General features: G+C 39.0%; 1 non-coding gene across 1 annotated transcript; it reads right to left on the bottom strand.

Annotated features, from left to right (window-relative positions):
• Positions 1-12,969: 12,969 nt before the first annotated feature.
• Positions 12,970-13,076, bottom strand: LOC115932470 (U6 spliceosomal RNA). Its single transcript, XR_004068749.1, has one exon. It is a non-coding gene; the product is annotated as a U6 spliceosomal RNA (small nuclear RNA).
• Positions 13,077-14,833: the final 1,757 nt, after the last annotated feature.

Genomic DNA, 14,833 nt, shown 5'->3' with positions numbered 1-14,833 from the left:
AGTTGAATCCCTGAATAGACAAATAACAGGCTCTGAAATTGAGGCAATAATTAATAGCCTACCAACCAAAAAAAAGATGCACAATTCTACCAAGGTACAAACAGGAGCTGGTAGCTTTCCTTCTGAAACTATTCCAATCAATAGAAAAAGAGGGAATCCTCCCTAACTCATTTTATGAGGCCAGCATCATCCTGACACCAAAGACTGGCAGAGACACAACAAAAAAAGAGAATTTTAGACCAGTATCCCTGATGAACATCTACGCGAAAATCCTCAATAAAATACTGGCAAACCAAATCCAGCAGCACATCAAAAACTTATCCACCATGATCAAGTGGGCTTCATCCCTGGCATGCAATACTGGTTCAACATACGCAAATCAATAAACGTAAATCATCAGAAAACAGAACCAATGACAAAAACCACATGATTATCTCAGTAAACGCAGAAAAGACCTTCAACAAAATTCAACAGCCCTTCATGCTAAAAACTCTCAATAAACCAGGTTTTGATGGAACGTATCTCAAAATAATAAGAGCTATTTATGACAAACCCACAGCCAATATCATACTGAATGGGCAAAAACTGGAAGGATTCCCTTTGAAAACTGGCACAAGACAATGATGCCCTCTCTCACCACTCCTATTGAACATAGTATTGGAAGTTCTCGCCAGGGCAATCAGTCAAGAGAAAGAAATAAAGGGTATTCAATTAGGAAAAGAGGAAGTCAAATTGTCTCTGTTTGCAGATGACATGATTGTATATTTAGAAAACCCCATCGTCTCAGCCCCAAATCTCCTTAATTGAAGCTGATAAGCAGCTTCAGCAAAGTGTCAGGATACAAAATCAATGTGCAAAAATCACAAGCATTCCTACACACAATTAACCAACAAACAGAGAGTCAAATAATCAGTGAACTCCCATTCACATTTGCTACAAAGAGAATAAAATACCTGGGAATCCAACTTACAAGAAATGTGAAGGACCTCTTCAAGGAGAACTACAGACCACTGCTCAACGAAATAAAAGAGGACACAAACAAATGGAAGAACATTCCATGCTCATGGATAGGAAGAATCAATATTGTGAAAATGGATACACTGCTCAAAGTAATTTCTGGATTCAATGCCATCCCCATCAAGCTACCAGTGACTTTCTTCACAGAATTGGAAAAAACTACTTTAAAGTTCATATGGATCCAAAAAAGAGCCTGCATTGCCAAGTCAATCATAAGCCAAAAGAACAAAGCTGGAGGCATCACACTAGCTGACTTCAACCTACATTAAAAGGTTACAGTAACCAAAACAGGATGGTACTGGTACCAAAATAGAGATATAGACCAATGGAACAGAGCAGAGCCCTCAGAAATAATACTACACATCTACAACCATCTGATCTTTTACAAACTTGACAAAAACAAGAAATCGGGAAAGGATTCCCTATTTAATAAATGGTGCTGGGAAAACTGGCTAGCCATATGTAGAAAGCTGAAACTGAATCCCTTCCTTACACCTTATACAAAAATTAATTCAAGATGGATTAAAGACTTAAATGTTAGACCTAAAACCATAAAAACCCTAGAAGAAAACCTAGGCAATACCATTCAGGACATAGGCATGGGCAAGGACTTCATGTCTAAAACACCAAAAGCAATGGCAACAAAAGCCAAAATTGACAAATGGGATCTAATTAAACTAAAGAGCTTCTGCACAGCAAAAGAAACTACCATCAGAGTGAACAGGCAACCTACAGAATGGGAGAAAATTTTTGCAATCTACCCATCTGACAAAAGGCTAATATCCAGAATCTACAAATAACTCAAACAAATTTACAAGAAAAAAAATAAACAACCCTATCAAAAAGTGAGCAAAGGATATGAACAGACACTTCTCTAAAGAAGACATCTATGCAGCCAACAGACATGAGAAAATACTCATCATCACTGGTCATCAGAGAAATGCAAATCAAAACCACAATGAGATACCATCTCACACCAGTTAGAATAGCAATCATTAAAAAGTCAGGAAGCAACAGATGCTGGAGAGGATGTGGAGAAATAGGAATGCTTTTACACTGCTGGTGGGAGTGTAAATTTGTTCAACCATTGTGGAAGACAGTGTGGTGATTCCTCAAGGATTTAGAACTAGAATTACCATTTGACCCAGCAATCCCATTACTGGGTATATACCCAAAGGATTATAAGTCATGCTACTATAAAGACACATGCAAACATATGTTTATTGCAGTACTATTCACAATAGCAAAAACTTGGAACCAACCCAAATGTCCATCAATGATAGACTGAATTAAGAAAATGTGGCACATATACACCATGGAATACTATGCAGCCATAGAAAAGGATGAGTTCATGTCCTTTGCAGGGACATGGATGAAACTGGAAACCATCATTCTGAGCAAACTATCGCAAGGACAGAAAACAAAACACCACATGTTCTCACTCATAGGTGGGAATTGAATCATGAGATCACTTGGACACAGGGTGGGGAACATCACACACTGAAGCCTGTCGTGGGGTGGGTGGCTGGGGGAGGAACAGCATTAGGAGAAATACCTAATGTAAATGACGAGTTGATGGGTGCAGCGAACCAACATGGCAACTATATACCTATGTATCAAACCTGCACGTTGTGCACATGTACCCTAGAACTTAAGGTACAAAAAAAAGAAAAAATAAGAATATTGTTAAAATATCAATACTACTGAAAGCAATCTATAGATTCAATTTAATCATTATCAAAATACCAATTACATTTTTCACAAATTTAGAAAAAGTAATTCTAAAATTCTTACAGTATCACAAAAGATGTCAAATCGCTATAGCAATCTTGAGCATGAAGTACGAAGTTGGCTCGGGCATGTCTAAAATGTCATCTGGAAGCTAGGGCCTGGAACAGGGCCCCACAACTCTGAGAAGTGCCCTATGCTGCTTTGGCTTAGCTGGCATTTAAGATGCAAGACAAACTTCTCACCACTCTTTTCTCTCCTCCCTACAAGTGGAAGAATGGGGTCTCTTTTGGAGCCATGCTTTGCAGCCTAGTTTCAGGGGACGGGTGATGCCAGCACTCTGTTAGTTGCCCCAGCTGGTGTCTCAGTAGGTTGCATGCCCCACTAGTCTACTCTCTCTGGGCCTAGTCCAGTACTAGTACTCATCTAAGAGTTGCAGGCCTTGTGGCCTAGACTGCCTTTCTCCTACGTAACATAAATAACCTATTAATCTGCATAATAGATTATGTAAATAGCCTATTAACCTATTAATCTATGAATGAGCTGGGAATCCAGCATCTAGTTCAAACACTAAATTTCCTTGCAGGCAGAGGGTATGAAGTGTCCAAGTGTCCAAGTCGCAACTACTAAGACAAGAGGTTAAATACCCAGAGGGTATGAAGTGTCCAACTATCCAAGTCACAACTACTAAGACAAGAGATCCGATGCCTGGGGATAATCCTGACCTGTGGAGATCCTAAATTCTCCCCAGAATGAATATAGGTCATCCTTAAAATACCTACCCCAACCACCCAAAAGCTACTTCAGGCCTTTCTGGGAATCACAGGATATTGCAGACTTTGGATACTGGGGTATGATAGAATTGTTAAGTCCTTAATCAGACTTAAAAAAAAATGACTAATAGAAACTCGCTTTTCTGGGGAAAATATCAGGAGCAAGACTTTAGGCAGCTAAAAACTGCCCTCTCACAAGTTCTAGCCCTTGGACCACCCATACTAACCAAACCATTTCAGCTTTTTGTTACTGAAAGACAAGTTGTAGCCTTAGGAGTCCTAATTCAAACCATAGGGCTAATCAAATCTCCGGTAGGTACCTTTTCAACGAACCTAGACCCAGTTGCACGAGGGTGACCACACTGCCTCAAGATAGTGAGTGCAGCAGGGCTCCTATACTAGGAGGCCCTCAAAATCACCATGGGACAGTTAATCCAGATCCTGCCATCACACCATACAGGCCCCTTATTGGACATAAAAGAGCCACAGTGGTTCACTGACAACAAACTGTTGAAGTACCAGGGCTTGTTACTAGAAAACCCACAGGTAACAGTTTAGCAGTACTCCATCCTCAACTCAGCCAACCTTACTTCCACTACCAGGAAACAATAACCTGGCACATTTATGCTGTGAAATACTTAACCAAATTTATGCCAGCTTGGAGGACTTAGAGGATCAGCTTCCGGACAATCCAAACAAAATATGATTTTCAGATGGGAGTAGTTTTATCTGGAATAGAGCTAGACATGCAGGGTACTTTATAGTGTCCCTTTCCCAAGTCATAGAGATAAAAGCTCTGTCCCGTGGGGACCTCAGCACAACTAGTGGAACTCATCACGTTGACAAGGGCAGTACAGATCCCAAATCTTAGATCTACTAGATGCTGTTCACTTGACCCAGGAGGTGGCAGTAGTACCCTGTGAGAGACACCAGAGGGGCTCCAATGAAACTGCACAAGAAAATAGGATGACCAACCCCAAACTAAAGAGGCAGCTGTCTCAAAGGATACTTACCTGGGGCCTTACTCCCATTGCTCCCCACTGAATTATCCCCTCTCCAATACACTCAGGAAGAAATAAATTGAACCACCCAACGTAGGTTTCAAAAAGAAACCAATAAATGGTACAAACTTGGGGAACTTCTCCATCTACCAAGGGCCTCCCAAGGGTAGAGAAGGTCATCACGAGTTCACACAACTCCTGCCAGGTTGAAAAGGACAATCTAGGGCAAATATGTAAATTAATGTTTAGTAGTGTATTATTCCATTCTTGCATTGCTGTGAAGAAATGCCTGAGACTGGGTAATTTATAAAGAAAAGAGGTTTAATTGTCTCATACTTCTACAGGCTGTACAAAAAGGCTAGCTACCTTTCACAAGAACACCACCAAGAGGATGATGCTAAACAATTCATGAAGGATCCACCCCCATAATTCAATGACCTCCCACCAGGCCTCACCTGCAACAATTTGACATGATATTTGGTTAAGACACAGACCCAAACTCTATCAAGTAGATAGGAAGAGAATAAACAAAACTATTCAACAGGTTTGTCAACCTTTCAACTTGTGCATCATAAGTAATCCCCAGAGAGGGAAGCCCCCAAGTCCAACCCAAAGGACAGGTACATACTCTGGGGAGGACTGGCAGTTGCACTATACTCAGCTCACCACATGCTGCGGGCATAAGTACTTCTTGGTCTGTGTAGACACCTTCACAGGATGGGTACAGGCCTATCCCACAAGGACTGAAAAGACACAAGAGGCAGCTAATTCCTCCTAAGGGAACTCATTCCCCAATTCGGGCTTCCTAGGTCACCGCAAATGGACGATGGTCCATCCTTAATTTCCCAAACGAATCAGCAGGTCAGTTCTGCCTAGGCATAAAAGGGTACCTTCACTTTGCCTGGAGACCACCATCTTCAGGGAACCTGAAAAGAACTAGCTAAACCCTCAAACACATCCTCAATAAACTCTGTCAGGAAGCAGTACAGACATGGGTGGACCTCTTACCTTTAGTTCTTCAGATTTGTGTTGCCTCTCAGACCCCTTTGCAATTAAGCCCCTTCAAGGCCTTATATGTTAGGCCATTCCTGTATTCTGACTTACTGCTAGATGAAGAAACTGCTAAAATCAACCAGTATGTCTCTTTTCTAGCAGACCTCCATCAAGCCCTCCAGGAATATGGGTTACAAACAAACACAAAATTAGAAGAGAAAAAATCTCCACCTCTATATCCTCCAAACTCACTGGTTCTCCTCAAAGCTTGGAAGAATAGAACCCCAAATTCCCAACTAACTCCAGTCAAAGAGAGACCCTTTACTGTTGCATTTTCTATTTCTACCCTCACGGCCATTAAAGTAACAGAGATTAGCAGCTGGACACACTACACCTGAGTGAAGTATTGGAAAGGCACTTAAACACTGGAACTGAATCCAACGACTTCAACTCCAGAATACATTGTGAACCATTGAAGGATCTGAAATTCCTCTTTAGATGGAAAGATAACCAATGCCTCCGCAGATCCTTTCACCTCAAAGTAATATAATTCCAATATTAGGAATACTGTTTGCAATAGCATTACTTATTCACCTTATTTAAACCCTAACCTGTATGCCCCCGCAAAGTCCCAACAGAAACTACTTTGTTGCTAATTTTTCTTCACCTTAACTTACTTTCGGGCAATTCCCTTTACAACTTGATTTGTTACTAATTTCTCTTTTTCACAATCTCATTATGGCACAATGGGCCCACTCCTGCTAATTCTCATTTTCACCTCTTTACTAGCAGCACAGTACCATCTTGATTTTTCTTAATTGGAAAAAGCACTACAGTTGCTTCAAAGCACAGAATTTCCTTACTCCAACAACTGCTGGTTATGCACTAGCTCTTCTTCTAAAACACCAGAGATAACTTATCCTGTGTCGCCCAGAGATTGGATGAGAATAGAGGCAGAATTACACATTTTGTATCAATGGCATCGTAATCTAAAAGGAATAATCAGGTCTTCAAATAGGCTTCTTACAAAAGTAAAGCAAGATTTCCCTGATACCTGTGAGAAGTCTCCCATTTTTGAGCCCCTCTTTACTAATATCACCTTAGTGGAGACAGCCCCTATTTGTGTCATAATCAAAAAGGAAAATGGAATGGATGTAAGTGCTCTTCCCAGTACAGTCTATAATGTCACTATCACCATAGACTCTAGCCAACAGATCTACCAAACATACCCCCACAGCCAGGTCCAACATCAACCAGTATTTCCCAAACCTACAAGTATTACCTTTCCTCAAGGGACACTGCAAGATAAATCCACTCAGTTTTGCCGGGAATGCCCAAACACATGCAGTACTCAAAATTTCTGGTTCCATCCTACTGATTACACCCATGTATGCAAATTGCCAATCTCAGTGCTACAGAAGAATGGGTTCTATTGGAACAAACTCAAAATTTTGGGAGAATAGAAACAAGGGAGCTAATCAGAGCCACACCTCATGCACCCAAATCTTGGCGGTCATGACCATATCCACCATCAATCTGAGCAAGTCAGCAACCTCAGGATTTTCTGTACCTATTTTTACCCCCTTATTTGGTTTTGACATCTCTATTTGTCTTAAAACCTGAGAAGTCTTTCATATTGTTGGTCATTCAGTTCACCAATGCCTCCCCACTGAATGAACTGGAACTTATACTATATGCTATGTATCCCTGGATATCTTCATAGCTCCTGGAAATCACTCCCTTCCAATACCAATCCATGGGCATTCCATCTTGCCCAGGTTGAGGAGGGCTATCCAATTAATTCCACTTCTTGTGGGACTCGACATCACAGCCAGTACAGGAGCAGAAATTGCTGGAGTCACACATGCCTCCTAAACCTATAGCCAACTCTCAACAGAAATAGCCAACAGTATTGATGCCATGGCTAAAACCTTAGCAGCCATGCAAGAAAAAATTGACTCTTTCACAGCCATGGTCCTCTAGAAATGCCAAGAGCCATATATGTTAATGGTAGCACAGGGAAGAATTTGTTTAACCTTAGATGAAAAATGTTGTTTCTGGGTAAATCAATTAGGAAAAATGCAAGACAGCATCAGACAACTCAAAAATCAAGCCTCCCATTTATGAGAACAATTTATGAGAAATTAAGAAGGAACCTGAAATGGTTTTTCTGGACTTTTCCCTTTTTAGGCCATCTTTTCATTCTATTACTTTTGCTCCTTTTTGGTCCATATCTTCTCAATCTAATAACCCAATTTTTCTCCTCTTGCATTCAAGCTGTCAAGCTCCAGAAGATCATCAGTGAAGGACAAGTAAAGGATACTGTCCTCTCAATACTCACGTGTCAGCCTTCTATAGGGGACCACTGGATTGCCCATCAGCGGAATATGACAGAGGCAAAACCCTACCTGTGTTCATTGAACCTGGTTGGGCACCACTGTTGCTGGCCTATGGAGCCACCCTTCCCTGACAACTAGCAAGAGTCTGAGACCCATGGGCCAAACACTGCCCCTCTGTCAGCAAGAAGCAGTTACAGAAGACTGACCTTCACCCATTATCCCAAAGAATTGGGTCTCAGACTTTTGAAGGCGGAATGTTAGAGTAGGTAGTATACAGATATGAGCAGAGTGGGAGAGGGCCCTGCCAAAATGGCAGGCACTCACTGGCTGATAATCAGGTGATTATACAACTTCTTCCTCTGGGATAATAAGTGAGGGCCCCAGAAATGTAGGCACTCATCAGATGATGGTTAGGCAATCATAAAACTGTTTCTCTGAAATGATAAGTGGCCACGACTGGCACTAAGCGGTAGAGAAGTTCCCAAAGGATAGGAGATATCTGGAGCCAGCAAACCACAATTCCTTGATAAGGTCTTAAATATGCACAGTAGGGGGCAAAATGACAGAGTTTGACTGATATATGGCCTTCCTCTGGGGGCATTCGATCAGTAAAAGAAATGCCCCAAGTGAGCATGGGCACAGCCTCAGTAAACACACTGCACATGTGGCCCCTCGAAAGTGATGACAGGTCACTGTTCATGAATCAAAGAAATATCCCAGCCCAAGGGAGGGATAAATCAAGGGAATAGAAAAGAAAACCTGGAACCAAGACAGGATATAAAAATCCCAAGCCACAGACTGAGCATGGCACTTGATCTCTCAAGTTCCTCTCTTGGCCATCTTCCAAATGTACTTTGCTTCTTTTAACAAAACTCTGCCTCTGCTTTAAAATTTGCCTCCATCTCTCAGTTGAACTCTTTTTTCTAAGAAGACAAGGGCTGGAATTGCTGTGGAAATGCCGCCAGTTGCAGACCCATCGCTGGTAACGCACCCAACACTGAAGCACCCAGATATGTGAAAATCGAGCAAAATATAATTAGAGCTAAAGAGAAATATAGAGTCCAATACAAGAATACAATAATAGCTAGAGACTTCAATGCCTCACTTGCAGCACTGGACAGATCTTTCAGACAAAAAATGTACAAATAAATATCAGACTTCATTTGAACTATAGAACAAATGGATCTAATAATGATTTACAGATATTTCATGCAATGGCTACAAAATACACATTCTTTGCCTCAACACATTAATCATTCTCAAGGATAGACCATATGTTAGGTTATAAAACAAGTCTTAAAACATTTTAAAAAAGTGAAATAATATTAAGCATATTCTCTGACCACAACAGAATAAAACTAGAAATTAATAAGAAGAGCAACTTTGAAAACTATGAAAATACATAAAAATTAAACAATATGCTCCTGAATTACCAGGGCATCAATGAGGGAATTTAGAAAAAAAATGAAAAAATTATTAAAGGAAATGATAATGGAAATAAAACATACCAAAATCTATGGGATATAGCAAAAGTTGTATTAAGATGAAAATTTATAGCTATAAGTGGCAACATCAAAAAAAGAAAAACTTCAAAGTAGCAATTTAGTGATACATCCTAAAGAACTAGAAAAGCAAGAGCAAACAAAATATGAAGTTAGTAGAAGAAAAGAAGTAATAAATATCAGAGCAGAAATAAATAAAATTAAATGAAAAAATACAAAACATCAATGAAACAAAAAGTTTGTTTTTTAAAAAAGCTAAACAAAATTGAAAAATCTTTAGCCAGATTAACAAAGAAAAAAAGAAAGAAGATCCAAGTAAATAAAATCAGACATGAAAAAGGAGACATTACAGCAGATACTGCAGAAATTCAAAAATCACTAGTGGCTACTATGAACCAATCATTAGTGGCTACTATAAGCCAATAAAGTTGAAAACCTAGAAGAAATTGAAAAATTTCTAGACACATACAACATACCTAGATTGAACAAGAAAGAAATCCAAAACCTGAAAAGACCAGCAACAAGTAACAAGATCGAAGCCATAATAATAAGTTTTTGAGTAAAGAGAAGCCCAGGACCAAATGACTTAACTGCTGAATTCTACCAAACATTTAAAGAACTAATACCAATTGTACTCAAACCATTCCAAGAAATAGAGGAGAGAATACTTCCAAACTCATTCTATAAGCCAATGTTATCCTGATACAAAAACCAAAGACACATGGAATAAAGGAAATTACAGGCCAATATCACTGATGAATATTGATGCAAAAATCTTCAACAAAATATGAGCAAGTGGAATTCAAAATACGTTAGTTAGATTATCACTAGGAAGAGGGATTTATTCTCAGGATGTCAGAACGTTTCAACATATGCAAATCAATGTAATACATCGTATCAAATGAAGGATAAAATCATATGATAATTTTAATTGATGCTGAAAAACAATTTGATAAAATCAAATGCCCTTTTGTAATAAAAACCCTAAAAAACTTGGTATAGAAGGAATATACTTCAACATAATAAAAGGCATATATGACAGACCCACAGTTAGTGTTATCCTGAATGGGGAAAAACTGAAAGCCTTTCCTCTAAGATCTGGAACACAAGGATGCCCACTTGCACCACTGTTATTCAAAATAGTATTGAAAGTTCAAGCTGCAAAATCAGACAAGAGAATGAAATGAAAGGTATCCAAATTGAAAGGAAAGGAGTCATATTTTCCTTATTTGCAAAAGATATAATCTTATATTTGAAAAAACCTAAAGACTCAACAAAAAACTATTAGGACCGATAATTTCAGTGAAGTTAGAGGATACAAAACTAATTTACAAAAATCAGTAGCATTTCTATAGTCCAACAGTGAACAATCTGAAACACAAATTTAAAAACTACACAATAGAATACTATGCATCCATAAAGACGATGGTAATCCTGTTCTTTGCAACAATGTGGATGAACTGGAGGGCATTATCTTAAATCAGATAAGCCAAATACAGAAAGAAAAATACCACATGATCTTATTCATATGTGGAATCTTAAAAAGTTGAGAGTAGAATGGTGGTTACCAAAGGCAGGGGTATTTAGCAGGGAGTGGGAATTTGAGAGATGGTGGCCAAAGAATGCGTAGCTATAGTTACATAAAAGAAATAAGTTCAAGAGATCTAGTGTGCAACGTGGTCACTATAGTGGTGATGATATATTGTATTTTTAAAAAACACACAAGAATTGAATGTTAAGGGATCTCACCACAAAAACTTTGACTATGTGAGGTGATGCATTTGTCGATTGCCTGGATTTAACCATTTTACAGTATATGTATATACTTAAATGTCATGCTGCACATAATAAATACATACAAATTAATCTGTCAATTTAAATAAATGCATAAAAATGTTGAGAACCTTAAATAATAATAAGCCTTCTCATATATTGAGACAAGATTCTGGAAGAGAGTAAGGGGAAAACAGATATAACTAGGGAGTTTAACTTTAAATTGACCAGTGAAACAATAAGGAACACTTCTGAGAAAAGGCTGAGAAGCCATTATTCACAGTTACTCTCCCCACTTTATCTTCCCCAGAGGAAAACTGGGACTCTAAAATAAAATGTGGCCACTTTACCGAAAATGAAAAAGTTATATTTTCTTTGTACAACTGGGTGCTCTTAGGAGTTAATCTGGGGACCTTAACCAGAATCTATATAAAGTGTCTATCTAAAACATGAGCGGATGATAACTGTGCTAAGTTAGCACAAAGGGAAAAATATGTATGACAGCACCCAGGATAAGCAGCAAAAGCAATACTGTTAATTAGAACATTTTCTTAAACAATAAATTTCTGAAAGGTTAAACCTTAAATTCCTCAGTAGAAAGCATTTGTTTTTTTACATAACTCAACTTAAAGTACCCATATCAGCCATGAGCTAAAAACTTAATAAAATCAACTTCAGTTCAATAAATCGATTTTAGTGTTTTCTCAGTCATTTCTCGTTTAAAACAACTCAGGATTTTCTTCCTTCTTCCCTGAGCTCCAACGAAGCTCTGAATTCACTTATATAGAGTCAAAGAGTCAGATTTTGATCAGTGTCCTGCTACAACACTGGTTGGTATTTGCTATTATATTTGTATTCCTATTGCTTTGGTTATTGTGACAGATTATTAGGAGCCCAAACCTGCATATATTAGCATCCTGTGAGATGTAATCATGTTCTTATTAGACACTCACAAAGACATTCTATTTAGCATCCTCTACTAGGGCTTCACCCAATCCCAAACACAAGACCCCTGCTAACCTGTTAGCCAACACCTCATGTTTTACTTTTTAGATAAACAGCAGGCCTTTTCTGAAGCATGAGAAAGTGTATTGCACTCCATGCAACAAATCGTGGTGGGCAGGAATCTGTGAAGCTAAGCTCAATAAAGATTCCTCTCACAGTTATTACTAGAGGAAATGGAACTTCTTGTTCAAACTTCTTTTTAGTCCTTAGCTTAAGAAAAGGAGACCACTAGAGAGTAAAGCACTAGAAAACAAATCACTCCCATCTTATTTTCTTCAAAACTTATGACATTTCTGCCATATAAGATGAGAGTTCCAAATTTTGATGATAGTGTGGGATGGCAGAACCCTTCAATTGGGAAAGAGCCGTTCTCAGGGATTATATGCATATGTAATTATTCCATCATTCCATCAGCTTTACATTCACCTCCAAGCTTATGTATACCCTTACCTCCAAACCCTAATATAAGGGAGTTATATTAATTGGAAACTACAATCAATTCAATCCCCTTACTCATTATTGCTCTATTTGGGTTTTCTTTTTCTTCATGATTCAGTCTTGGTAGGCTGTATGTTTCTAGGAATTTGCACATTTCTTCTAGATTATTCAATTTGTTGATGTAAAACTATTCATAATATTCTCTTATGATTCTTTGTATTGCTGTGGGATCCACTGTAGTGTCTCCTCTTTCTTTTCTAATTTTATTTGAATCTTCTCTCATTTTTTCTTAGTCTAGCTAAATGTTTGTTGATTTTGTTTATCTTTTCAAAAAACACTTAATTTTGTTCATCTTTTATATTTTCTCCAGCCTCTAATTTATTTCTGCTCTGTTCTTTTTTAAAATATGGAACACTTCAAAAATTTGTATGTCATCCTTGCACAGGGCTCATGCTAACGTTCTCTGTATCCTTTCTATTTTAGTATATGTGCTGCTGAAGTGAGCACTCTGCTGTATTCTTTATTTCCTTCCTTCCACTAACTTTGAGAGTAGTTTTTTCTTCTGTTTCTAGTTCCTTCACATGTAATGTTAGCTGGTTTATTTGAGCTATCTTTTAATGTAGAAATTTATTGCTATAAATTCTCTTAGAACACCTTTTGCAGCCTTTTGAAAGTTTTGGTATATGGCCCTTTAAGTTTTCTTTGTCTCAAGATTATATATATATATACACATATATATCCTGAGACAGAGTCTCGCTCTGTCACCCAGGCTGGAGTGCAGTGGCGTGATCTCTGCCCACTGCAAGCTCCGCCTCCCAGGTTCACGCCATTCTCCCGCTTCAGCCTCCCGAGTAGCTGGGACTACAGGCGCCCGCCACCACGCCCGGCTAGTTTTTTGTATTTTTAGTAGAGACGGGGTTTCACCGTGTTAGCCAGGATGGTCTCGATCTCCTGACCTCGTGATCTGCCCGCCTCGGCCTTCCCAAGTGCTGGGATTACAGGCGTGAGCCACCGCACCCCGCCGATTCAAGATATTTTTAAGTTTCTCTTTTAATTTCTACCTTGATAGATCGGTTGTTCGGAAGCACGTTGCCGGGCGCGGTGGCTCAGGCCTGTAATCCCAGCACTTTGGGATGCCGAGGCGGGCGTATCACGAAGTCAGGAGATCGAGACCATCCTGGCTAACACGGTGAAACCCCATCTCTACTAAAAACACAAAAAAGTAGCCGGGCATGGTGGCGGGCGCCTGTAGTCCCAGCTACTCGGGAGGCTGAGACAGGAGAATGGCGTGAACCCCGGAGGTGGAGCTTGCAGTGGGCAGAGATCACGCCACTGCACTCCAGACTGGGCAACAGAGCAAAACTCAGTCTCAAAAAAAAAAAAAAAAAAAAAAAGAGAAAAAATTATTTTGTGGACTAATAAATAATTTATCATTTACCCTGGAAAATGTTTTATGTATATTTGAAAATAATGGGTTTTATTCTTCAACTGGATAGAATTTTCTGTATATATCTGTTAGATTCATTTGGTCTAAAGAGTAGTTCAAGCGTGCTGACTACATATTGATTTTTCTGTTTGGTTTTTCCATCCATTTTGTTTCTTTTTCTTTTTTGTTTTTTGTTTGTTTGTTTTTTGAGACAGAGTCTCGCTCTGTCACCTAGGCTGGAGTACTGTGACATGATCTTGGCTCACTGCAACCTCTGCCTCCCGGGTTCAAGCAATTCTTGTGCCTCAGCCTCCTGAGTAGCTGGGACTACAGGCATGTGCCACCATGCCCAGCTAGTTTTTTTTTTTTTTTTTTTTGTATTTTTTGGGAGAAATGGGGTTTTTACATGTTGGCCAGGCTGGTCTAGAACTCCTGACTTCAGGTGATCTGCTCACACCGGCCTCCCAAAGTGCTGCGATTACAGGCGTGAGCCACTCCACCTGGCCACTATCTGTCCATCTCTTAAAAGTGGGGTATTGAAGTCCCCTACTATTATTTTATTGCAGCCTGTTTCATCCTTTAGATCTACTAACGTCAGCTTTATATATTTTGGTTCTCTGATGTTGTGGGCATACATATTTACAATTGTTACATTTTCTTGATGAATTATATGAATTATGTCATTATATAATGATGTACTTTGTATCTTTTTAATCTTTTTTACTTAAAGTCTATTTTATTTGATGTGGGTATAGCTATCTTTGATCTCTTTTTGTTTTGATTTGCATGGAATCGTTTTCCATTCCTTCACTTTCAGTACATGTGTATCCTTAAAGAT

The sequence above is a fragment of the Gorilla gorilla genome, chromosome X, assembly GCF_029281585.2.
Source record: "Gorilla gorilla gorilla isolate KB3781 chromosome X, NHGRI_mGorGor1-v2.1_pri, whole genome shotgun sequence".
NCBI classification, from domain to species: Eukaryota; Metazoa; Chordata; class Mammalia; order Primates; family Hominidae; genus Gorilla; species Gorilla gorilla.
This window is presented reverse-complemented; position numbering and strand designations above follow the sequence as displayed.